Source organism: Mesoplodon bidens (assembly GCF_964165515.1).
Source record: "Mesoplodon bidens genome assembly, chromosome: 2".
NCBI classification, from domain to species: Eukaryota; Metazoa; Chordata; class Mammalia; order Artiodactyla; family Ziphiidae; genus Mesoplodon; species Mesoplodon bidens.
Genome location: NC_138177.1, coordinates 83,936,452 through 83,964,424, shown reverse-complemented (window position 1 = coordinate 83,964,424; position 27,973 = coordinate 83,936,452). Strand labels below are relative to the sequence as shown.

The 27,973-nt window shown below is 45.1% G+C and overlaps 1 pseudogene across 1 annotated transcript; it reads left to right on the top strand.

Moving 5' to 3' along the window:
- The first annotated feature begins 225 nt into the window (after positions 1-225).
- On the top strand, positions 226-19,421 carry LOC308630059 (small ribosomal subunit protein uS2-like; annotated as a pseudogene). Its single transcript has 3 exons — positions 226-343; positions 4,393-4,471; positions 18,627-19,421. The product of its transcript is annotated as a small ribosomal subunit protein uS2-like (transcript).
- Positions 19,422-27,973: the final 8,552 nt, after the last annotated feature.

The window sequence follows — 27,973 nt, the reverse complement described above, 5'->3', positions numbered from 1 at the left end:
TGGGCAGCACCCCTCCCCCTCCCACCCCCGCCTTCCCCCCGCCCCCCTCACCTGCCCCCTCACCTGCCCCCCTCTGGCCACCAGGCTACTTCCGTTTCTTGAAGCTTCTATTTTTAAGAAATGGATAAATGCCAAAATGGGGTCATAAAAAGGGCAATTTATACATTATTCTTTGATGCTTTTTAACAAAAAAGCACCAACTGAATGACCACATTTGGAGACAATATGGGGGTCACATTTCAGGCTTACTGTGCAGGGGAGACCCAGGCTCGCCCGGCCCTGCCTCCGCAGTCCTTGCTGCCCGGTGTGGTCCTCTCCCGGCCGGCGGTGGACGTGGAGGGACGTGCGGTGTGTGTCAGAGGGAGCGGACTGCGCAGGTGACGGGAAGTGGGCGGGAACAAGGCTGGTGCTGGGCCTTGCGGGGGACACAGCTTCCTCCCAATCTGGGTGTGTGGGGAACCAGAGGACCCCAGTCCTCACTTCAAAGCCCTACCCAGCCTCGGAGCCAATCCAGTCCAAACTCCAGTCATGGTAAATGGTCATTTCTTTGACCCTGAGGTCACAACCACGTCGCCTTATTGCCGGAGCAGATCCCCACGCTCAGCCCTGGGCTCCAGGAGCACCGTCCGGCCCGCCTGTACTTGTGGATGTTCCCCGGGGCCCTGAGAATGAGAAGGACAGGACTGAGGAGTGGGAGGGCACTGGGGCGAGGGGAGGATTGACGAACAACCACGCAGATGATCGTGGAGACGTCAAGGCTCCCCATCTCAGAAGAGTAGAATTCAGGCCCCCGGACTGTGTGTTGAAAGGATGGGTTGGGGGCCGCTGGATGGGCCCCGCCCAGCCTGACCAGGCCTGCAGCTGGCCTGCTGCCTCTCGGTCCCTGCGCTGTCCTCGGTCCAGAGAATGCAGCAGGAGAGCCCTTGCACTTGCCCTGGGACCTAATGGCCAGGCTGAGGGCTAGTCTGATTCAGTTCTAAGCCACTAGGCACAGCCATGGGAATAGAAGTCTCTGGCCAACCCTCTGGATTCCTAGGCATATAGGGAGGACATGGCAAGAGGAGAGACCCTTGCCCTGGGTCCCCCCATCTCCCTCACGCTGCCCCCAGCCAGGCTCGTGTGATAGGCCCACGTTATCTCTTTGAATCTGCACAAAACATGGAAGATGCACATGGTCGTTCCCGCTGTTCCACGTTAGGCATTAAGAAACCTGCCCCAAGTGTCTACCGTGGAGTAAGTTTTAGGGCCAAGCACACGCACCTGTGGCTCCCAAAATTCAGCACCTGCTCCCAACATCATGTTGAAATTGCGAAGGGCTGAACACCAAAGGGCGTCTTTCCTGGTCCCGGTCTCTTATGCTGATAACCTCTTCTTGTTCTTCCACGATCCCTGTTCTGCCTTCTCCTCTCTGCCCTCTGCCTTGGCTGAACTTCACACCAGCATCAAAGGCTCCCCTGCCCTCTAGCTTCCCACTGGGCTTGGCAAAGGGAGGCCCCCACGGAGACCCAAGGAAGAGAGATGGGAGGAAGCAGGCAGAGGAGACGCGAGGAAGGCAAGGTAGGAGCATTTCCCCAGCCCTGGCACTCCAAGTCCCGGTTCTCTCCTACAGCTCCAGCTCTCCCGCTGGATTCCAGTCACTGCCCTTGCACTGGACCCTTGGCCCAGGGATGGTAATGGCTCTCTCGCCAATGTTGCTAGCATTGCTGGAAACGTCATCTCTCATTGGTTTTCCGTAATCCTGCCCCTTCCCTCGTACCCTGCTCCCTCATGAAACCCTCCTCGGTCACCCTGTTCAGGTGTATCTTCTCTCTCCCAGGGGTTCCTGACTGAGCTCTCCTGTTTGCTCCCTCTTCTCAGCTTGCGGTACTCTTGTCTTCCCTCTTCGCATACCCCGTGGTCCCCCGGGTCTACTCTTCCCTTCCCAGCCCCCCTCCATTAATCCTCCTCTGACACAAGATGGAGCTATTGCTTCTGAGGAAAAGGATACACGATGCCCCTGGTTCTGCGGGGGCAACCCAGGCCCTGTGTCTGACCATGAAACTTAAAGCTTGGCCTGTGCTGGGGACACATGGACACCCGGGTGGGAGCAGGCAGACCCCTGGCTCTCCACAGCTGTGCCTCTCACTGGGTCTGAGGAGACTCCTACCAATACCTCCTAGACCTGTGTGATGGAACAAGTGTGGTCCAAGGAAGTCAGTCAGTAGAGGATTCTACCTGCTCCTTACCAATCTAGGCTCTTTGGGGCAGACCTTCCTCGGGGTGACTGACAGTGTCAGTGTAGGTATTTTAGTCTTTGTCATTCCTTCACTGTGGGAAAGGGTTGGCAGAAATCCTCTTACAGAATTTATTTTAAAGAATCCAGAGGAGGCTTTTACAAGTCCTTTTTATATTCCGGCTGAGCGATTGAGTGCAAAACTGGAGATTTCATGTGGTTTGGCGCCATCTAGTGAGTTAGGAGCCACCTGTCTACCTGTGGGTCACGCAGCTCTCCTGGAAGTCAGTTTGCCTTCTCGCTGGGCAGACGTTCTCTGACTTAGGTGTGCAGGAAAGTCATCCGTTTGCTTGTTAAAAATAAGGATTCCTGGGCTCTACCTGAGGTTTTAACTCAGTCAGGAGGGAATCTAGGAATGTGTTTCTCTAACTAGCATCTCAGATGTTTGTGAGGCAAGGCTCTGGCCCACACATTGAGAACAACTCTCGTGAAGAACTGTATCTTCTAAGTGTCCTGCTTTGCGTGGATAATTACGTACACTGACATTGTTCTAAGAACTGTGCTGACCATTCCTAAATCTGTATCATCAGCAAAAGCTCCTGAGTTTCAGGCTTGTGTTTTTGACTGGTGGCTTCATAACTATGACTAGAGATAGACACACAGATTCACCGTGGTCATCTCTGAATCTCTGTACCTCATCCTCAACCGCCTCTTATTCAGGGGAGGGTCAGTCTTTTTTTGTGCTATTCAGGCCTTCAACTGATTGGAAGAGGCCCACCCACGGTATGGAGGGCAATCCGCTTTACTCCATGTATCAGTTTAAATGTTAAGCTCCTTCAAAAACACCTTCACAGAAACACCAGGATAATGTTTGGCCAAATATCTGGGCACCCCATGGCCCCGTCAAGTTGACACGTAAAATTAAGTAAGCATCACAAGGCCACCCTTGTCAACCTGGCACCTATCACGTCATCTTAAACCATCTTTAATTTCCAAATAAAGACAATAAGAAGGTCATAATTCCACCTCACATGAGACAACTGTCCTGTGTACAACTGAAAAATGCACTAGCTCCTCCCCCAAAAGAGGAAGTAAAGTCCTTGAGTGACATTTACTCTTCTTCTTGATATCTTGTAGCTTAAACACTATGATGTTAAATTAACAATACTTAAATATTATCATATAAAGTCAATACATGTTATACTTCATGATAAAGGAATAAGACAGGGAAGAAAACAAAAATATTTAATATATGTATTATGTATCTTATATATAGATATTATATATAATAATACAAATTATAACATATATAATATATATCTTCTTCCACTACTCATTCACTCATCCCATCTTCCTTTTGCTTCACAGTAGGGTGACCCAAACCTTCATCCCTGAAGGGTCTGAGCCATTCATAGTTCTGCCTGGATTGGGTAGCTGTCGTTTTCCATTGATCCTAATCACAGGGCATGGTAATATTTTAAAACACCCTAAGGAATCTCCCATAGTCCCGACATATTCCTCTTTACCACCCTTGTGGAGTCACAGTCCAATTTCTCTTTGATAGTTGGGCTCAGTCACATAAGTCAGCACAGTAACTCCCTTCTCTGCCTGTTGATTCAGAAGCATGAGGAGCTCAAAGTGACTGAGCGGAAGTCTTAACTCTCAGTTTAATGGAATCATTGTTGTGTCTTCTGGGGCAAGCATTCCTCCCTCTGGAATGAAGACCTCTATGCCAGCAGAGCATAAGGTCATGGGAACAGGAAGCAAAAATTTTGCTAGTGGGTCACTAGGGGTCATCGTGAGGGGTGACACTCCCATTCCCACCCCTTGATGCCTGGACTTGTGAATCTGGGCAATGCAAAAAAAGGCATCATATATGGGGTGCTGATTCGGAGCCTATGTAGCTTTCTGGAGAACCATGCCCCCGTCCTGCAACGTAATGCCACCTAGCTGGCACTATAATTGAGTCTTCAAGAGGCCATTCCACTGTTTAATCGAGCCATCTGCTTCAGGGTGCTGGTGAACACGGCAAGACCAGTGAATTCCACAAGCATGTGTCCATCGCCGCACTTCCTCCTGCCTGACTGCCTTCAAACTGGGACGTCAGTGTTTTCCTGCCTTCGGACTCAAACTGAAACAGCAGCTCTTCCTGGGTTTTAAGACTGCCGGCCTTCACACAGGAGCCACACCATTAGCTCTCCTGGGGCTCCAGCTTGAGCTGGAGCTGCAGATCCGGGCCTTCTCAGCATCCATAATCACGTGAGCTAATCCCTTACAATAAAAAAAAAATGGACTTGAGGATATGGGGAGGGGGAAGGGTAAGCTGTGACAAAGCGAAAGAGAGGCATGGACATATATACACTACCAAACGTAAGGTAGATAGATAGTGGGAAGCAGCCGCAGAGCACAGGGAGATCAGCTCGGTGCTTTGTGACCGCCTGGAGGGGTGGGATGGGGAGGGTGGGAGGGAGGGAGATGCATGAGGGAAGGGATGTGGGAACAGATGTATATGTATGACTGATTCACTTTGTTATAAAGCAGAAACTAATTAAAAAAATAAATAAATAAACTTAAAAAAAAATGGATAACCAGTGGACCTACTATATAGCACAGGGGACTCTGCTCAATGTTATGTGGCAGCCTGGATGGGAGGGGAGTTTGGGGGAGAATGGGTACATGCATATGTATAGCCGAGTCCCTTTGCTGTGCATCTGAAACTATCACAACATTGTTAATCGGCTATACTCCAATATAAAATAAAAAGTAAAAAAAAAAAAAAAAAAAAAAAAAGAGTGTGTGTGGGGGGGGATAAATAGATAGATAAATAGTAAATATATATAAATATCTTCTATTGCTTCTGTTTCTCTGGAGAACTAATACAGATTTTGGTTCTCGGAGTAATGTTTGACCAAATAGCTGAGCACCCTATGACCCAGTAGAGTTGATATATAAAATTAATCATCACAACACTTTTTCCTTCTTTTAGATCTTTTAGGCACCACCATATTCCCAAACCATACCAGAAAACTTGAAATTATCCTTTAGACTGTCTTCTTCCTCACCCCTCAGACTGCATTGGTTGAAATCATGGCTCTACCATTTACTAGCTGTGTAAACTTAGGGAAGTTACCTAACCTCTCCGGGCCTCAGTCTACTCATATGAAAAGACATTTAATAATACCTACCTCATAAGGTTGTTTTGAGACTTAAAGGAGTTGATATTCAAGGAGCTTAGAAATGTCTAACGCCTAGTAAAGGGCTAAATGTTTATTAAATAAAATAAATTTTATAAATAAATAAATAAATCCAGGGACTTCCTTGGTGGTCCAGTGGTTAAGACTCAGTGCCTCCACTGCAGGGAATGCGGGTTCGACCCCTGGTTGGGGAACTAAGATCCCACATGCTGTGTGGCGTGGCCAATAAATAAATAAGTAAATCCACGTAAAGACTACAGGACAGCAAATAAAAAAATCTTTGAAGCAGAGAAAAGAGAAATTGGCTCTAAAATTGACAATTAAACAGATAACTGTCTGCTCAAAGACAATAATGAACAACAGAATATAGTGGAATTATATCTTTAATTTGCTGAGAGAAAAAATAACTAGAATTATACAACAATAAAAAATATTTTTCAAATACAAAGATTCACTAAATTAATTTTTTTTTTTTTTTTTTTTTTTTTTTTTGCGGTACACGGGCCTCTCACTGTTGTGGCCTCTCCCATTGTGGAACACAGGCTCTGGACACTCAGGCTCAGCGGCCATGGCTCACGGGCCTAGCCACTCTGTGGCATGTGGGATCTTCCCGGACTGGGACATGAACCCATGTCCCCTGCATCGGCAGACGGACTCTCAACCACTGCACCACCAGGGAAGCCCTCACTAAATTAATTTTGAGGCAAACAAAAACTGAAGCAGTTGACCACCAAAGACCATCACTAAAACGAAATCCAGAAGATTCTTTAGAAAGAAGAAAAATTATTCCAGAAAAAATATCTGATATGTAGGATAGAATAATGAGAAAAGAAAATAGTAAAGATATGAGTAAATCTAAGTAATATTGACTATATAGTACAGTAATAATGATAATGCCTTATGAAATAGAAAAGGAGAACAGTAATAGCATGACAATAGCAGAGAAAGTATGTGAGCCTTAAGCACTTTGGTGGGGGGGGTAATTTGGAAGGAGGAGGTATCCCTTAGAGGCTTGATAGTGAAAGGAAGGGAGGAAGAAACATTTGAATTTAAGTGTCCTTAGAAACAGAGAGTATCACAGAATCAGAAGCATGCCACCAATGATGGCACACACACCACCATTCATCAAAGAACCTGAACTCCATTGTACCAACAGAAGAGGGCACTGTTGAACTAAGAGATGCAGTAAGCCAGCCTCTCAGCCTGGGTTCCCACCACAGCAGAGTTTGAGATCAGGGCTTGTATGCAGATCCCTTGAGAAGTGATCGCAGGGAACAGATGCGAGGGACTAGGGAAAGAGTCAAAGGAAAGAGGGTAAATCAAGCCAAGCGTGCGCCATCAAGCTGGTTACTGCTGTAGGCAACTAGGGCTCAATCTTGCTGGAGGCCCTCTGTGGAGCCCTGTAGAATACAGCATTGTCTGCCCTAGGGATAGAAGGAGGGGGTATTTCATCACTAGTTTAAATGTAATTTAACCCCACTGGTTGATGTGGCAGCCATGGAGGTGTGCTGTTTGGATCTCCCCTCAAGAAAGAATTTGTCATTTAGTTGAAAGGAGGGCAGCCTCCCACTGCAGTGCCCACAGGATTGGCCTTGGCTTTGGAATGAGCTGTGTCCTTCTGGGGCAGCATCCAGTTAGTGAGTGAGCACAGTGGTGGGTCCTAGGACTTTGCCATACGTAGTTAGAGAATCTTTATCTTGTGATGAGAACTTTTAAGATTTACTCTTAGCAACTGTCAAATATGCAATACAGTATTATTAACTATAGTAGCCATGCTGTACATTACCTCCCCATCACTTATCTACTTTATAACTGGAAGTTTGTACCTTTTGACTTTCTTCACTCTTTTTGCCCAGCCCACCGACCTGTTCTCTGTATTTATGAACTTTGGGGGTTTTTTTGGGGGGTGGGGGGTGGGGATTCCACATATAAGTGAGATCGTATAGTATTTGTCTTTGTCTGACTTATTTCACTTAGCATAATGCCTTCAAGGTCCATCCATGGTGTCGCAAATGGCAATATTTCATTCTTTTTTATGACTAAATAATATAATACATATTAATATACACAAATATATATTAATTTATATAATATATATTTTATATATCCATTCATCCACTGATGGACACTTAGGTTGTTTCCATAGCTTGGATATTGTAAATAATGTTGCAATGAACTTGGGGGCACATATATCATTTCCAGTTAGTGTTTTCATTATCTTTGAATACATTTCCAAAAGTGAAATTGCTGGATCATATGGTATTTCTATTTTTAATTTTTTGAAGACCCTCCATACTGTTTTCCACAGTGACTGTACCAGTTTACATTCCCACACACAGTATCACGTACTGTTTTTAGCCTTCAGGCTTCAGCAGAAATTCTGACACCACCATAAATGTCCAATTCAAGATGAAAAGATGTTCAGCCTCTCTGTAGTCATAGAAATGTACATTAAAGCAATAATAAAATACCATTTTTGACTCATAAGGTTGGCAGAAATTAATAAGAGCAATAACAACCAATTTGGGGCAAGACCTGGAGCAATCCTGCAGGGAGCTGATGAGAACGTGGCTATAATTTTTTTCTTTTCTTTTCTTCATATGGAGAAAGGAGACTTCTGTACCTTGAAAACACTAATTACAGTTCATTGTGTTTTTTTTTCAAAATCTAATATGCAATATATCAAAGTGTTATTTCTTAAAGCCTAGTTTATCTTAAACCTTCAAGCTCAACCTACAAATCAGTTTCTTCTGTACAAATCCAGCAATGAAAAAGAAGTATAAAAATTGTTTCTACTGGCTCTTTGATTAATGTCAACTAACTTAAGTGTAACAGATTAAATCCTTCTTAAACATTTACTTCATTTATTTTTTAATTAATCACACTTCCTCAGACATTTGAAAGTACAATCACAAATTCAATATATTGGATTCTTCCAGGTAATTGAAACTCCTGTCATGGCAGACTTAACAAGAGCAAAATTATTCTCAGCAATTATGAGAACTGCAAATTAATAAATCAGTCTTGCAAATGTGGTGTGTCAGATTCTCTTACCCATTTCCAACATCGTAAAAACAGAAAAGCAGACAAAGCACATATAAAGCAGTAGAATGATCTCAACACTTGTTACAAATCCCATACAATATAACCCACTAGAAGGAATTCTGCATCCAGTGTTTCATTATCTCTATAGTTATTTTATACCTGTCTAGGGTTATAAATTGCTACCTCAGGAAACAAAATTATGATCTCAGCTGAATGATTCTATTCCAGCTGCAGGTTGAAAAGTTGATTAATTTTACTGCATGGTTTGAGATGTGTCTGCACCCTCTTTCTCTATTACTTGCTTACCTGTCTCATTGCCCACTTTTTCTAGAGTACTGTGTTGGCACAGGTGGAGGTGATGAGCCTACATGGGGTGGTCACTCCAGCTAATGGGGCCTCATCCATAACCACAGGCTGGTGAGTTTATACATCCTCATGGGAGAGCCTACCCTCTCCTCCACACCAGGAGGAAGGGAAATGCCATGCAAGCCCACCCCTTGAGAAGGCATCCTCCCGTTTTAGATCAACAAGGAAACTTCTGTGACGGGCTTTCTTCTCTGTAAAATTTAACTCTTTGCTTAAAAACAAGTCCTCCTATACTCAACCAGGGAGTACCAGTGATAACACTCCTGTTTATGAATCTTTGGGGGAACAAAGTCCTTTCCTATCAAAGTCAACCATGGTTGAAACACAAATAGATATACACGCCCCTCATAAATTTTGTTGGCATATCATAGAGTTTGCCAATCGTCCTTTTCTCCCTTCCCTGTTCAACCCAGGTGGAGTAACAGACATCCTCCTCCAGCCTTCCTAGTTTCTCCAGTCCCCTGCCTGTCATCTGGGGGCTAAGAGTAGGTCTTGTCTACATGGACCCAATACTTGGCCAGCAGGGATGAGCCTAAACAGGTTCAATTAGCAATTGATCCTACTGCTGCCTTGCTGGTATGTCCAGGGCCAGGCTTCCATCTCCACTGCCAGCAAAACTCACTACTAAAACACTGAAACCCTCCCCTAGTCCCCAGCCTCCTTGGGTGGGACCTTCCCTTCTTATACCAGTGTTTCTTCAAGGGAGGCACGGGATCACTTGAAGCAGACTCATTTGTGGTGTTTGTTAAGACACAGAATCCCAGGCCACATCCCAGACATACTGAATTTCTGGGGATGGACATAGCACTCCTTCAGTTTGAAAGGTGATTCTTCCACACACCAGAGTTTGAGCACCCTCGATCATCCTCGTCTCTGCTTTCCTTGGACCAATGGAGGTGGCATCCGAATCCCCGCTGTGAATGGCGTGGACCTAGGACTTTGTCGACCCTCTGACCGTGGGCATCACCTCTGACCAGCATGACCCTGGCAAGGAGCCACTTTTTGGGTGTAATTCTCAACCATTTTTACTTAAATCCCAGCATGCTCTGTATTCATGGCTTAACTTATATTCTTCCTTAATTTGACTTGACTGCTTTTGTTTTTATTGCATGATAATTTATTCCATAAGTGCCCCCCTTTTGATAACTTGAAATACTAATGACATGGTTTAATTTCTCTCATAGCAAGTGAAGTTTCTGCCTCGTTAGGACACTCTCTGAGGAGCCACCAATCACAGACTGGTGGGTTTCAGGCCAAAGAACTATTTCCTTCAGTTAGTTGTAGAACTGGAAGCCTGTGCCGAATTGTGCAGCTGCAGTGTGATCGGTGCTTTCAGGCAGGGAAACAGCCTCCTTTAGGAAAGGCAGTCAATTCTCTTAGGAAAATGGAGCTTTCAGGTTTGAGCTGCAAAATGAACAGGCCACTCCGCAGCTGGGATGGCCAGGCTCCTGGAGAGCAGGGGAGGGAAGTCCACTCTTTCTTGCTCTGGGCAGCAATGCAAAACCCATCTTTTGCCCCTTCTACTCTGAAGAGTAGCACCCACATCCTTCCACATGGGCTCTCACCCCCACCCTTAGCACCCGCCTCTGTGGGTTCTAACCCTCAGGATCTTTCCTCTGCTTCCCAGGTAGATAACTGATAGATGGACCCACACAGGTTATGGATGGTTTGCTGTGTTACCTCTTTTTCTAAGTGAGTCTGAATCTCCATGAGACACGCACAGAGCCATGATGTGTCAGACCTTAAGATGATCTGGTCCAACTCCTCCACGGACAAACAAATGAGCTCAAAGCAGACAATCATCTGAAAAAACACATACTAGGAAGGGGTGGAGCCTAGGTGTGAACAGTCAGAGCCCTGATCTCCTTCCAGAGCCTCCTTTATGCCCCACTACAGACATACTACATGGAGAAAAAGAAGGGACGGTCCCCAAACACTGACCTACCTCCCTCTGTCCACTGCTCTCTCCAGCCTTAACCTCTTCTCTGCATGCCAGACTCATGCATCCATCTGTCTGCTGACAGCTCCTCTTGGGTGTCCAACAGACATGTCCAAAACCAACTCGTAGCCCACCACCTTCAATTTCCTCATTTCAGTAACTGGCACGTCTGTCCTTCCGGTCGCTCAAGTCAAACACCTTGTAGTCCCCCTTGCTGTCCCTCTTATAACACGTTCCATTCACCAGCACATCCTGTGGCCTCCACTTTCTATCCAGGATCTGATCTCTTCTCACCAGCCACACAGTTGGACCAAGGTCCTAGACAACATTTCCTTACATCACCATGGCTTCCTGAATGGTCTCCCAGTGTCTACACCTTTCCCCTTCCTGCAATCTACACTCCACACAGCACCCCGGGTGAACGTAAGCCACCCCTCTCTCATGACCCTCCCACAGCTCCATCTCAGGGTAAAAGCTGTGGTTCTCACAGGCCCACAAGTCCTACAGGACATATAACACCCTCGGCCCCTCCTCCTCTCCCATGGCTCCCGTCCACACTCTGCTCAGGCCACCCTGGTCTCCTGGCCCTCCCTCATCCCTCACACTTGCCCAGCCTGCCACAGGCTCCAGACCTTTGTTCACTCTTTGCTCCTCTACCAACTGTCTCCCCATATCTTTGGCACTCACACCCTCACTTCCTTCAGGCCCTGCTCAAATATCACTTCAAGGAAGAGGCATTTGACCACCCCATATAAAATTGGAATGATGCTCCTTCCCCATACTCCCTACCCCCTTGCTCTGTTGTTCCCTGGAGCACTTACTATCTGACATACTTTATATTTACCTGTTTATTTACTTTTTTATCACCTTGTTCTACAATATGAGCTCCATGATGGTGGGGAATTTGCCCTGTTCACTGTTGAATGCCCAGCATGTAGAGGGGTGCCTGGCACTTAGTAGGTGCTCAATAAATATTTGGTGAATGAATGGGTGAATGGATGATTCTTGTGGGATATGCTGTGTGAGGCATTTTACGTTCACCATCTCACTTCATCCTCACCTACCTGTAAGATGGGTATCATTGTCCTCATTTTACAGACGAGGGAATGAATGCTTAGAAGGGTTAAATACTGAAAACAAAAGGTTCACAGCGCTCATTGCTGGTAATTGGTAGGGTCAGGATTTGAACTCAGTTCTAATGGATTCAAAGCCCATGCTGTCCACATAAAACCAAACCAAAGGAATCAAACGTATCACCCTTCTTAGATTTGCATTTTAAAAGACATGGTATGGAGGACATGGTAAAGTATTGAATCCCTAATCGTGGGATTTCATCCACTCTAGCATTAGACCTTCCACGACCCCTCAAGCCATTCACCTAGGTGTGCCTACCCTGTCTGCCCCTCTGTCTGCAGCAGGGGCAGCCTCACTGGGTCCCTTTTCATGCAGCTGGCTTGGAAGAGCATCCCCAGCAAAAGCTGTCATCATTACCCTGCTGTGCTAACTCTGTCTCATTTGTAGCTAGACACTTACGTCTTACCAAAACATTAGCACTGATGGATGAGATGCATCTCTCCAGGGCTGCTCTAGAGCTGTGATAAAATGAGCAAGCCCATTTTTGCCTGTCTCTCCTCCCCTCTGAGTGCCCTCTGAGCCATCCCTCACCGTTCCTGGGGTGCCCTCCTCCTGCCAGTCACACCCAGAGCCTTACTTTCATTTCACGTACACAATGCACACTGTTGCCCTCATCACTCTCTTGGATGGACACACACACAGATATAAACACAGAGTTGTTCCTCCCTATCTTCAGCTTTGGAAGGCAGACCTCAGGGCGTTTTGTGAGAGTCAGACAGGGCATTACAGGTTCAGGCAACACCTTGAAGAAGTCAATAATGTCAGGAAAGGGAGGAGTGTATTTGAAAAACAGCAAGTAGGCTAGTGTGTCTGCATCAGGGAGGGGCATGGAGCAGGCTGGGAGTGGCGGAGAGCACAGCTGTGAAGGTCAGGGGGGCAAGTGGTGGAGGGGGGTGTGAGGCATCGTCCTGGATCCTGAGTGCAGAGCAGAGTTGTGGTGGATGCATCATCACCGTCCTCCACAATCCTCCTCCCCTACCCTGCATGGGTCAATTCCTAGCCAGTGATGTTTCAGAAAGCCACCCATGGGCTTCCCTGGTGGCGCAGTGGTTGGGAGTCCGCCTGCCGATGCAGGGGACACGGGTACACGCCCCGGTCCGGGAGGATCCCACATGCCGCGGAGCGGCTGGGCCCATGAGCCATGGCTGCTGGGCCTGCGCGTCCGGAGCCCTGTGCTCCGCAACGGGAGAGGCCACAACAGTGAGAGGCCCGCATAACACACACACACACACAAAAAAAAGCTTAACAAATTCTTGGAGGCCAAGAGTGCGTCAGCATGTCAGTTTGGAATAGTGGGGGCACTAGGCACCAGGAGAGCTCGCTTCGCTTGTAAGGTCTTCTTCGTGAACCTCTACTGGGTGCTCACAAGAAAGATTGGGTGCAGGGGAGCAGATTGACGAGAGTCTCCTCTGACACAGGAGGGAAGAAGGTAATGATGGCTGAGTGGGACAGGCACAAAGCCCTGTTGCCTCCCTGGATCCTTTTCTCCTATGAAGCAAAAGCCTTAAGCTGTTGAGGGAGAGAGAGTGCACCTTATAGATGCATGGTTTCTGAGAGAAGAGGAGGAGTAAAATCCAGCTTTCGTGGGAGAAGGTAGGAAACTCTCCCCCAGGAAATAGGCAAAGAACCATCACTGCTAGAAGAAGAGTAGAAGTAAAAATCCTCTACCCCCAGGGACAGCAAGAAAGATCTTGGGTCCAGAATTCTACACTGATGTCAAGAAAACAGCATGACTGGGAAAAATGTAGATCAATGGAATAGAGAGCCCTGAAGTAGACTCATATGAATAGAGTCAACTGATCTTTGACAAAGGATCAAAGGCAATATATTGGAGAAAAAACAGTCTCTTCAACAAATGGTGCTGAAACAACTGGACATCCACATGCAAAAAAGATGAATTAGAAACAGACCACCCTTCACAAAAATTAACTCAAATGGATTAAAGACCTAAATGTAAAACATAAAACTATAAACTCCTAGAAGATAACATAGGTGAAAACCTAGATGATCTTGGGTATGGTGATGACTTAGACACAACAACAAAGGCACAATTCAAGAAAGAAATCATTGAAAATCTGGACTTCATTAAAATTTAAAGCTTCTGCTCTGAAAAACAAAAACAAAAACAAAAAAAAAGCTTCTGCTCTGTGAAAGATAATGTCAAGAGAATGAAAAGACAAGCCACAGACTGAAGGGAAATATTTGCAAAAGACATATCTGATAAAGCACTGTTACTCAAAATATACAAAGAACTAGTAAAAGTCAACAATAAGAAAACAAAAACCGGGTTAGAAAATTGGCCAAAGACCTTAAAAGACATTTCAGCACTGCCATACAGATGGCAAATAGTGTATGAGAAGATGCTCTACCTCATATATCATCAAGGAAATGCAAATTGGAACGAGATACCACCATGCACCTATGAGAATGGCCAAAATCCAGAACACTGACAACACCAAATGCTGGTGAGGATGTGGAGCAACAGGAACTCTCCTACATTGCTCATGGGAATGGAAAATGGTACAGCCACTTTGGAAGACAGTTTGGCGGTTCCTTACAAAACTAAACATACTCTTACCATATGATCCAGTAATTGTGCTCCTAGATATTTACCCAAAGGAGTTTAAAACTTATGTCCACACGAAAACCTGAACACAGATGTTTATAGCAGCGTTATTCATAATTGCCAAAACTTGGAAGCAACCAAGATGTTCTTCAGTAGGTGAATGGATAAATAAACTGTGGTATATCCAAATAATGGAAAATTATTCCACACTAATAAGAAATGAGCTATCAAGCATGAAAAGACCTGTAGGAACCTTAGATGCATATTACTAAGTGAAATAGGCCAATCTGAAAAGGTTATATCTGTATGATTCCAACTATATGACATTCTGGAAAAGGCAAAAATACAGACAGAAAAATGATCAGTGGATGTCAAGGTTTGGGAAGGGGGAAGGATGAATACACAGTGCACCAAGCATTGTTAAGGCAGTGAAAATACTCTATGATATTATAACAGTAGATACATGTCATTATACACTTGTCCAAACCCATGAAATTTACAACACCAAGAGTGAACCCTAAGGTAAACTATGGATTTTGGGTAATTATGATGTGTCATTGTAGATTCATCAACTGTAACAAATGGACCACTCTGGTGGGGGATGTTGATAACAGGGAAACCTGTGCATGTATGGTGTACATACATGGAGTACATGGGACATCTCTGTACCTTCCTCTTTATTCTCCTGTAAACCTAAAACTGCTCTAAAGAAGTCTTTAAAAAAGTAACGAATGAATTAATAATGTATAAAATGAAATCACAAATAAATAATTAATACAAATGAGAGCAAGAAAAGAAAAATAATGGAAAAGAACAAATCGAACAAACAAAACCATGAGCAACATAGTAGATATAAAGCCAACCAAGTCAATAATTAAATTACATGTAAATCATCCAGGAGTTCTACTTTTAACTAAGATGGAATAACAGTGACCAGATTTACCCTCCTGCCTAAAACTTTTAAACTGGACAAAATTCACAAAACAGTGGTTTCGAGAGGTTTCACATTAGGCAACAGAGGACAGTGATCCCTGATAGATGGGGAACAAACAAGGTGAGACCTATGATTGCCCAGGCTTACTCTCTTGGGAGAAAACCTACTGTGGCTAGGAAAGGCAAACCTGGAAAAGCCCAGAAGACTGCATGAGATAAGGAGATATTTCTCTGAATGTCCAGAGAAACTAAGGTAGCTAGAGTTTCCAGTAGAGAGTACCAGAGAGGAGAGAGCTGCACAGAGAGAGAACCTCAGAGATTCTCAGACAGTCTAATGACTTCTACAGAATACTGATGAGTGTATTAATGTGAGGAGAGTATTGAGACTGAGGAAAGAACCACTCAAAAGGATTAGAGGGACAAGTACCTGATGCTCACACTAACTACGAACAGTGCCTGTTCCCACCTCATAATCCATGGGGTGTTGGGTAGAGTACTCAGAAATGTCTTCCTCAGTATTGGAAAGCAATTAGCCCTAGAGTAAACATGACTCTGGTCCCACATAACAGGTCTTAAAAGGAGGACCTAAAAGGATCAAATGACTTCCAAGTAATTTATCTGCATCCCAGAGCAAAGCTCAGGAATATTTATAGGAATACAAAACTATCTAACAGTCAACAAAAAAATTCACAATGTCTAGTATCCAATAAAAAATTATTAGACACCCAAAAAAGCAGAAAAATATGACCATAATGAGGGGGAAGAAATCAATCAGCCATTTGAAAATGACAAAGAATTGATACAGATGTTAAATTTAGCTGACAAGGACATTAAAATAGTTATAACTGCATTTCATAGCTTCAAAAATTTAAGTAGAAACATGGACAATATAAAAGAGACACAAATCAAACTTTTAGGATGAAAACTACAAAATGAAGAAGTACACTGGATGGGATTAACAATGGATTACACATTGCATAAGAAGAGGTTAACAAACTTGGATAGTTTCTTTTGCTATGTTTTCAAGTTCACTGATCTTTGTTCCTACTATGTCTAAGCTTTTGTTAATCTTACCTGGTATATTTTTTATTTCAGACATTATAGTTTCCATCTCTAGAAGCTCAACTTGGACTTCATGTTCAATTTCTCTGGTTATCATGTTTAATTTTCCCCCTAGCTTTTTTTAAAATTAATTTTTATTGGAGTATTAGTTGATTTATAAAACTGTGTTAGTTTCTGCTGTAGAGCAAAGTGAATCAGTTATACATACATTCACTCTTTTTTAGATTCTTTTCCCATATAGGCCATTACAGAGTATTGAGAAGACATCCCTGGGCTACACAGTAGGTCCTTATTAGTTATCTATTTTATATATAGTAATGTGTATATGTCAATCCTAATCTCCCACTTTATCCCTCCCCCCCTTCCCCCCTTGGTAACAGTAAGTTTTTTTTCTACATCTGTGACTCCATTTCTGTTTTATAAATAGGTTCATTTGTACATTTTTTTAGATTCCACATATAAGCAATGTCATATGGTATTTGTCTTTGCCTGACTTACTTCACTCAGTACGATAATCTCTAGGTCCATCCATGTCACTGCAAATGGCATTATTTCATTTTTTTTTTTTTTTGAAGTACACGGGCCTCTCACTGTTGTGGCCTCTCCCGTTGCGGAGCACAGGCTCCGGACACGCAGGCTCAGCTGTCATGGCTCACGGGCCCAGCCACTCCGCGGCATGTGGGATCTTCCCAGACCGGGGCACGAACCCATGTCCCCTGCATTGGCAGGCGGACTCTCAACCACTGCACCACCAGGGAAGCCCTATTTCATTCTTTTTTATGGCTGAGTAATATTCCATGTATACGTATACCACATCTTCTTTATCCATTCTTCTGTCGATGGACATTTAGGTTGCTTCCATGTCCTGGCTATTGTAAATAGTGCTGCAATGAATACTGGGGTACATGTATCTTTTTGAAATATGGTTTCCTCTGGATATATGCACAGGAGTGGCATTGCTGGATCATATGGTAACTCTATTTTTGGTTTTTTTTAAGGAACCTCCATACTGTTCTCCACAGTGGCTGTACCACCCCTAGCTTTCTGAATTACCATTTTAAAGGTGTTTTTATTTGTTTGTTTTACTAATTCTATCATCTGTGTCAATTCTGGTGTTTCAATTGATAGATTTTCCTCCTCCTTTTAAGCCACATTCTTCTACTTCTTTATATGTTTGGTAATTTTTATAGGATCCCTGTTACTGTACGTTGCTGGATGCTGCATATTTGTGTATTTCATAAATATTCTTGACCTTTGTTTGGAATGTAAAGTACTTGGAAACAGTTTGATGTTTTCTGGTTTTGCTTTTAAGCTTCGTTTGGGCCAACCAGAGCAGCATTTAATCTAGGGTTTTTTTGCCCCACTACTGAGGCAAGACCAGTCTGACTACACTACCCAGTGCTTCATGGATTGTGAGGTTTGCCAGCCTGGCTGGTCATAACAGATACTATTTACTGTGTGACTCTAGGTATTGCCCCCTTTTATCCTTTCAGGGTGTTCTTTCCTCACACACATACACTGAACAGCCCTCAACTGAGTACTTGAGGGGAGCCTCTGTGTTTTTCTAGAGTTCTCCTTACCTGCAGATTTCTCATCTCTGTTACTTTGCCTCCTTAAACCCTATTAGCTCTACCTGTTCAGTGCAGGGGGCCCACTAGGCTCTGCTTGGTTCCCCCTCCTTATACCACAGCCTAAAAACTCTTTAGGCAGAAAGTTAGGGCCATCGTGGGGATTACCTAGTTGGTGTCCTGCATCTCAGGGATCACTGTCTTCTGTTACCTGATCCAATTTCTTGAATCCTGTTGTTTCATATATTTTTTCTGAATTTATAGTTATTTCACATGGGAGGATAAATCCAGACCTTTTCCTCTATCTTGGCCCTGGCGTTTTAAAAAAGCATTTAAAACGAAGTACATATTTGAAATTGGATTATTGCACTTAAAATGTAAAAATACTTATAAGTTCAGAACTGAAAGTTTTTGTAGTTAAAATAAGAAATTTTATTATATCCTGGAATTTATGATTTGTCTTTTAGATTTTCACCTAGTTAAAAAACACACACACAAATAACAATGCCAAGAAATTTTTTTGTTTAAGGGGAAAGGTAGGGCCTTTCTGAACCACCCAGACAGGGGTCCATATGGTGCTGTTCTGCATTCCCATCATAACTTAAAGGGAAACGTTCACAATATCTGGAGCCCTTGATGTCCTGCAAATAAAGGAGGAGGATGTCCTCAAATTCCTTGCAGCAGGAACCCACTTAGGTGTCAGCGACCTCGACTTCCAAATGGAACAGCACATCTACAAAAGGAATCTACATGGCATCTATATCATAAATCTGGAGAGAACTTGGGAGAAGGTTCTGTTGGCAGCTTGCACCATTGTTGCCATTGAAAACCTGGCTGATGTCAGTGTCATATCCTCTGGCCAGCGAGTTGTGCTGAAGCTTGCTGCTGCCATCGGAGCCACTCCTATAGTGGGTGCTCCACTTCTGGAACCTTCACTGACCAGATCCAGGCAGCCTTCGGGGAGCCAAGAGTTCTGGTGGTTACTGATCCCAGGGCTGACACCAGCCTCTCACAGAGGAGTCTTATGTTAACCTGTCTACCATCGCTCCCTGTAACACAGACTCTCCCCTGTGCTATGTGGACATTGCCATCCTGTGTAGCAATAAGAGAGCCCACTCAGTGGGTCTGATGTGCTGGGTGCTGGCCTGGGAAGTTCTGCACATGCGTGGCACCACCTCCCGTGAACACCCGTGGGAGATCATGCCTGATCTCTGCTTCTACAGGGATCCTAAAGAGATTGAAAAGGAAGAGCAGGCCTCAGCTGAAAAGGCTGTGACCAAGAAGGGATTTCAGAGTGAATGGACTGCTCCAGCTCCCATGTTCACTGCTACTCGACCTCAGGTCACAGACTGGTCTGAAGGCACAGGTGCCATCTGTGCCTATTCAGCAGTTCCCTACTTAAGACCAGAGTACTTAGCCCACCACTGAAGACTGGTCTGCAGCTTCCACTGCTCAGGCCACTGAATGGGTAGGAACAACCACTGAGTGGTCTCAAGCTGTTCTTTCACAAACTCTTACAATGGAAATAGGTTGATGGAAAATAAACAGTTGCTAGTAAATAAATAAATATATAAATAAATAAATGGAAAAGTAGAAGGAAAGAAAAGTGGTAGAGGATGGGGTAAGCAGTGATCATTAATCAGAGAAGGGAAGAGAGAATAAAGTAACAGCAAGAAGAAATCTGTCTTAGTTATCTACAACCAGTGCAATGGGAAAGTCTGGCTAGAAACCAAAAAGCCTGGGTTTAGCTTCTGTGACCTTGGAAATGGCACTTAAACTATTTGAGTTTTTGTTAAAAAAAAAAACAAACCACACTAGGGCTTCCCTGTTGGCGCAGTGGTTGAGAGTCAACCTGCCAATGCAGGGGACACAGGTTCGTGCCCAGTCCAGGAAGATCCCACGTGCCGCGGAGCGGCTGGGCCCATGAGCCATGGCTGCTGAGCCTGCGCGTCTGGAGCCTATGCTCCTCAACGGGAGAGGCCACAACAGTGAGAGGCCCGCATACCGCAAAAAACAAACAAACAAACAAACAAACAAAAACACTACACTAGTGTTACCAGGAAAATATTATTAAATAATAGATTAAAAATGACTATTACAGGGCTTCCCTGGTGGTGCAGTGGTTGAGAGTCCGCCTGCCAATGCAGGGGACACGGGTTCCTGCCCCGGTCAGGGAAGATCCCACATGCCGCAGAACAGCTAGGCCTGTGAGCCATGACCTCTGATCCTGCAAGTCTGGAGCCTGTGCTCCGCAACGGGAGAGGCCACAACAGTGAGAGGCCCACACACTGCAAAAAAAAAAAAAAAAGACTATTACAATGCCTGCCACATAATAAAAAACAGAATAAATATTAATTCCTTCTCTCTGCCTAATCATTTATATGGTTCACAAATGAGCAGCTTCAATAGAAACCCTGTTTTAAAATGTAGGTTTTATTATTATTCAGGTATGATAAGGCCAACAGATCAGGAGACAATTGCCTTTGAGAAGACAATTCCAAGAGGAGGGGGTACACTACACCAGGCAGGGCCACACAGAGAAGCACCAGGGTCAGTCAGGAGGCAGGGAGAGTGGGAGGAAAACATGGGCAAGAGCCTTTATTTTCCTGTGAGAGGGAACAAGTAAGGCAGGGTAAACAAGCTTAAGGATTTCTGGTTTAAATAATTTCAGCAGGTTCTGGGGTGTAGGGCCTGTCTCTACTTGTCCCATACCTGACCCTGGGGTGATTAGGGCAGATGGATAGTGGTCCAGAGTGTGAGAGTTGGATAGAGGATAAGGATGGGGTATGGGTTCTAGATTGGTTGGTTTGCATATGAAGAGCATCGCTTGTGAGTCTTTACTATGTCTAGGAATTAGCTAGCCCTGAGAGGGACAGTCTCTCCTGGGGCAGCAAGGCCCCCAGATGTCAAAGCATTAGAAATGCAGAAAATAAAAAGGTATAATTAACTCAAACCCTGATCACTAAGATGGATTAATGGTGCTGTCCTTCTGTGCCCAGACTTGGCCTTCCCCTTCTGCAGCAACCATGGAGACTATTGGTGACTTGCGGTGAGTGGATCTGGCTGTGGGCCAGAAGCCAAGGCCTTCCTTCCACACCTGTGTCTGCTCCACAGCCCCGAGTCTGAGCCCAGGCCAGGAGTGCCAGAGGCTGGTTCACCCTTAGAAAATAATGCCACCTGGTGTTAGTCCAAGTAATTAGCTTAACGCAGTATGCAGGGTGTTATTCAAGTGTTTCGTATAAATAGGTAATGAATTACTGACAATGACTCCCCAGATTAAAAACGACATTAAAGAAGAAACTTCCAGTCCCCAGAAGGTATTATTAGCCAGTCCATCCCTGCCCATGACTGGCCCTGAGTGTGATCCTTTGCACAGCCCAGGCAAGTGGAATCACCTTGGGAACACCTAGAAGCCCCAGAGCCATGTGTTCTGACTGGTGTCTCCATCAGGTTCTCTGCCCCGGCTTCTCTCCTTTTCACTGATAACAAGTGAAAAGGAAGGGTTGACTGAAGCCTTGGCAGCATCCTGCTTCTGAGATCTGAGCTCTACCTGACATTGCGCTGCCTCCCAGCTCCCCTGGTAATGAGAGCCGCTGGGCCTGGGAGTCAGCTGCCCACCCAGGCCTATGGACCAGCACAGATGCCAGGGCCTGGCCCCACTGGGGCGTTAGTGCACTTGGTCCATGGGCCATGGCTGAGTGTTTAGGTCCCCCTTTACACAGAGCACATTTGCTTTCTTGTCCATAGACTACACTCCCGAGCCCAAGAAAGCTGTTGAATAGAATAGAAAATAGAAATAGAAAGTCTCATCATTTCCTCTGCTTTTTCAAGTTTCTATTTGGGCATCCCACTCTCACCTCAAACTTAACTCATTAAAGATAACAATTCTTAGACATGGAAGAGGCTGTAGAGAGGACAATGTCTGGGGTCCCTTAGAGGCCTTGAGTCTGAGTCTATTCAAATGGCTTGCAAAAAAAAGGGGAATGTGCATTTTCTGTGATTTCCATCCCAGCGGCAATCAGATGTTCAAAGGGCCCCTGAGAAGCCATCAGATATACCTCCTCTCTCTGGACGCCATCTCCTGGCCTCCCAGGCTCCGTTAGAGCCTCTTGCTTCCTACTTCATGGAGAATACTGAGATGCCCTTGACTCTCCATGCTCACATTAGGCTCACCTCTGTCTGTACATTTACAAGGTTAGTCCTTCCACCCGACCCCCAAGTTACCCCTCCCATCTTAAATTTTGAAATTTAAGATTTCTTCTCCCTGGTCTATAAACAGGCTTCAGAATTTCCTATTTCGAAACAAAACAACTATGACACCTGTCACCTCTGCATGTCCCTGTCATATCTCTCTGCCTCACACGTTCTGCAGTTTCCTACCCACCTCTTGCTCTTTTCTCTACTTCATTGTCAACCACATGTAATCTCCGAAAACTGTATCCATTGTCAGTAGCCCGTCTCCTCCTGAGTTCTAAATGTACACTGCCAAGAAGCCATATAGCTGATGGATTAAAGGCGGGGAGTCTGTGGTCAGCAAAACTTGGGTCAAAGCCTGGTGACACCTGTCAGCAGCTGCATGATCTCCTGCCGTTTATTTAACCTTTCTATGCCTGAGTTTCCTTCTCTGTAAAATGGGTATAGATGATATGATACCTAAAACATGGGTTGTTGTGAAGGATGAATAAGACCTATAAAATACTCAGAACAGTGCTGGCATATAATAAATGCTCAATAAATGTGACCTCTTGTTGTTTGCACCTGCACCTCCCAAAGATACTTACACTCAACATACCTAAAACTGAACTTACCTTTCCTCCTTGAACTTCTTCTTCCTCTCCGTTCCCCATTTGTGATTAATACTTGCCTCCAAAGGCTTCAGTAACTCAGGCCCATTCATCACTTCAGGAGCCCTATGTCTCTCCTATTTGGTCCCTCTGCCTTCACTCTTTCCTCAAGAAGCCACTCTTCAAACCGCAAAGTCAGCTCATCTTATTCCTTTCCGTAAAAATCTTCAATGGCTCCCTATTGCCTACCAGATAAAACCCACACTTTTAAGCTCACCACATAGAGCCCTGCGAGCTCTGGACTCTGTCCCCCTTTTCCAGGTCGTGCTGCCCCCTTCCACCCATCCCAGACCTGCTTCCTCCCGTATGCTCTCCCCAGGCCAAACTGCTGGCAGGCCCCCGAGGAGCTGTGCTGCTTCAGAGCTTCCTTCCTGTCCTTCCGGACACCAGCGGCATTTCAGTGCCTCACCCTTCCAGACCTGCGGCTCTGCACGGCCTCCTGTTCCACCTCACCCCCACTCTCCCCCGGTGCATCAGAGCGGCACACCGTCAGACATGGCTTCCTAGACGTACTCTGCCACACTTCTGTGCCTGTACCCAGAATGCTTCCTCCCGTTTCCTCTGTCAAATACTCATCCTTAAAGTTTTGCTCCCAGGGTCATGGCCGGGTGAAGCCACGCCGCTTCTTCAGGCTAAGCTGGCCCCTTTCTCTGTGCTGCTCTGGTCCCAGTCCCAGCGCTCTCCTCTTCCACTGTGAGGCTCTGTTGAAGCTGCAGTAAGACATCCTCCAGGACAGGGAGGGGCATACCCCACCCCCACCCCTGTCTCCCATCCCGCTTTGTTCTCTCCTGGGCACTTGTTAAACCATCTGACATGCTGTTCATTTGCCCATCTCCCCTCACTAGAAAATAAACTACATGAGGGCAGAAGCTTTTGTCTATTTTGATGTATCCCCAGAGCCTAGAATAGTGACTGGCATGTAATAAGTGCTCAACAGGGACTTCCTGGTGGTGCAGCGGTTAAGAATCCGCCTGCCAATGCAGGAGACACGGGTTCGAGCCCTGGTCCAGGAAGATCCCACATGCCGTGGAGCAACTAAGCCCATGCACCACAACTACTGAGCCCGCATGCCACAGCTACTGAAGCCCGAGCGCCTAGAGCCCATGCTCCGCAACAGGAGAAGCCACCACAATGAGAAGCCTGTGCACCAAAACAGAGTAGCTCCCTCTCGCTGCAACTAGAGAAAAGCCCACATGCAGCAACAAAGAACCAATGCAGCCAAATATAAATTAATTAATTAATTTAAAAAAATAAGTGCTCAATAAATATTTGTTGACTAACTTGTCGAATCATGGATCAATGTTACATTATCTACTTTTGTTTCTCCGTAGCTCATATATTGTCTGCCTCTAGTAGGTACTAAGTATGTGTTTTTGAATGAATGGATGGGTGGATGAATACTTTATCACATTTACTAGCCCATTTTAAAAAGTTCAAATACTAATATTGGATTCCAAGTTCTCCATCTTCTAATCCTAGTCACTCAACTTTGAATCCTCTATGTCTCAGCATGAGCCCTTTTCTTGAGCTTAACCACTCTGCTCACTGCCCTTGACTCTATCTCAGACACTGTTCTCTCCACACCCCTGCCCAGACTCCAAACAGAAATACTATTTACCCATTTATTCAACTCATATTGATTAAGCAAGTACTTGAGATAAGCCAGTCACTGTTCCAGCCACTGTCCTCCACCTGTGCTCGTTCCACTTCTTTCTTTCCCCTTTTCCTTCTTTTCTTTTCTTGTCCTCATGGACAAGTTGACCTTGACCATTCAGACCCATGTGACTCTCCCTGTGGGCCCTAATAACCCATATTTTAGCACCTCATCACTGGCATTATTAACCTATAAGCAGATATTACACATATGTAGATTTTACAGAAAATGGACTTTTAAAGAACCAGCACTTAGCATTTCAAACATTTTGTATGGAAATCTAATTTTTTTCAACATCTTCCCTGTCTTCTTAAATAGAGTACTATCTACAGAATATCCATCTAACTTTTATAACTCAAGGTCATCAGTATTCTGTGATGTGATAATGTACCAAGAGGAGTAACTGGTAAAAGCAAAGGGCATGAGTTTTGGAGTTAAACAGTCTTTGCAATGACCCCCCCTTTGTGGTCCCTGGGGTCTCCTGAGGTCACCTCCTGCTCTCTTTTAATGTGTTTCTAACCTACAGTGGGCTTAGGAATCAGACGACGAAGTTTATAGAAATATTTGTAAACTATATGTAAACAGTGTCTTAAGTGAGGGCATGAGAGATTCTCCTATGTATAAAATCTATTTGTTTTGGGTTTTTTAAAGTTTTATTTATTTATTTTTGGCTGCGCTGGGTCTTCATTGCTGCACGCGGGCTTTCTCTAGTTGCAGCGAGCTGGGGCTACTCTTCATTGCAGTGCGTGGGCTTCTCGTTGCAGTGGCTTCTCTTGTTGCGGAGCACGGGCACTAGGCACTCAGGCTTCAGTAGCTATGGCACGTGGTCTCAGTAGTTGTGGTTCGCAGGCTCTAGAGCGCAGGCTCAGTAGATGTGGCACACAGGCTTAGTTGCTCCGCGGCATGTGGGATCTTCCCGGGTTCGAACCCCTGTGCCCTGCATTGGCAGGTGGATTCTTAACCACTGCACCACCAGGGAAGTCCCAAAGTCTATCTGTTTTAAATCATACATTTATGCAATCTATTCAGTTGATCAGAGGCCTTTCTCACTTAACTCCTGTTTTTCAGGTGTATTCAGAATTCTTGAGGCTGGATAAGTGACTTCATAAAAAGTGTGCCAATAGTGCATTTAGCATTTTATATATTCTTTTGTTGTTAACTATCTTTATGTGCACATGTCATAACTTTCCAATTAGATTACTTTCCAATTAAGATTATTTCCTGATTAGATTATTAATTTCCCAGGACAAGTGATATTTTATAGCCATTCATTCATTTGCTAAGTAGTTTTCAAAATGACTACTATGTGGAAAGACCTGTGACAGAAAAGAGATAAAGACTTAGCATTTACACATTATTGAGGAGTGAGACAAAATAACCAATACACGGTAGAAGGTGAACATAAAAATCCAGAGAATTCAAATGAGGAGAAGAGAATGTTTTCTCGTTGGGAGAACTGGAGAAGGCTTTATAGAGACAGCATTTGTGTTGGACCTTGGTAGCAGGAAGAACTTTAGTGGGTAGCATTTTAGGGTTTGGGAAATCTGCAAGAATGGGCAGGAAGGGAGAGAGAGAGATGCATGAATTTGTGGAATTACAGTCACGCTGTTGTCTTGAGAGCACCCAGTACATAGTACCCCCTTTCCCCAACTGGCTTTGGCCCAAATAATAAGACCAAGGAGTGGCAGATGGAGCCCCCAATATTACCCTTTTTACTGATTAAGGTTAAGCTAGAGTCTAGGCAAGAGTCCGGTAAGCCTGCTAACCGAACCCTAGGTTAAGGCTGACCCACTTTGTGACAGGTAATGGGAGCCGGGTTATAAAGTCATTCAGTTCCTGAGAAGTTTTCCAACTCATCTTTTAAACTCGAATACTTAAGATTGTCAGATAAAAACAAACAGTAGATGGCGTTTAAAGGTGAATTTATTATCTTAAAAAAGGGTTTATTTTGCACTACCTCTCTTTCCCACAAAAGCACCACATGGTAAGGTAGACATAATACACTGAAGTGTACTAAAATCACTTTTCATGAAAATCCATTGAGGATCTGTATATCTCATGGGGGCTATTCAGTAATATCATAACTACAATTGGAAAACCCTGGCCTGTTATAACTTTGAAGGGTCTACACTTTAAAGATGATAGACACATGTTTTTATAAAACTCTACATTTCTGCACCTGAGCACTGATTCAGGTGGACAGACAATGGGCTTTACCCTTAGGAAGCTGGCTGCCCTCAGGAGACAGGTAAGAGGCTGGCGAGGGGGAGGGTCAGACGCCTTACACGGCCAAGAGTGAGCAGTAGGCCTGGTGGCCGGATGGGGCTGCATGAAGATCACCTACATTGAACATATAATGTCCTCAAGTAATATAATATATATGGGAGAGAGAATGGGGACTAGGGAGGATGGGGAAGAGGTGGTGAGGGAAGAGTGAGGGCTTTGGAGGCTAAAGTTCCGTAACTAAGGCTAGCTCCGCGTGGGTATGTTTCCCCACCCCACTGCCCACACTACTTCATAATACACCACCTCTACTGGGCAGCGCTGCCATGTAAGCTGCTTTGGGTCCCAGCCAGACTCCAGACTCTCCACATGGATCCCTAACCCTATTCACCCACACAAGACAACTAAGTAAGAAGAGTGTAAATATTCACATGAATAGTTGGCAACTGTTCAGTGTCTACTGGGCACCAGCCACTTTTCATAATCCTCACCACTATCCTGCAAAGGCTGGCTTTATCTTCCTCTCTGCTTCTCAGACAGGGAAACAAAGACTTAGAAGCAGACCTGGTTGAATCAGGATTGGAACCTGGGGCTGCCTGCCTTTAGGGGTGTGCTCTTCTAGTAACTTCTAGGATACTGGGGTTGGGGGGCAGCGACCACGCTGTTAAAGGGAGGAGGAGGGGTAGGGTCAGCTTTGGGGGCCTATAGGGGGTCTGGGTGTGCATGGTTATATGTGGGGTCATTTCCTGAGCTACATGTGAGTTTAAGTGTGAGTGTGTATGTGGGTTGAGGTGTGGGTATATATGGACATTTGTGGGCTGGTTCTTGGAATATGTGTATTTGAGAGTGTGTGTGGGGGGGGTTAGTCCCTGGGCTGCTGGGCAAATGTGTTTTGGGGCTCCAGTGGGGGCAGACAGGCTTGAATTTTGTGCATGATTGTGAGTCTGTGTGTGCATGTGTGTAAGCTTGAGCGTGCAAGTATGTTGGGGTGCTGGGGGGGTTAATCCCTGACCATGTGTTTGTGATGTGTGGATGAGTGTGTGTGTGTGTGGTCAGCCCCTAGGGTCTGTGTGGGTACGAGTGTGCCTGTGTGTGTGTGTGTGTGTGAGTCGGTATGTGTGTTTGAGTGTGTGTGTGTGTCCGGCGCGCGTTGAGCCTGGGGGTTGGGGGGAGACGCCGGCGGGCCCCGCCCTGCGCTGCAGGTGGGCCGGGCCCTCGGCTGGGCCGGCCGCG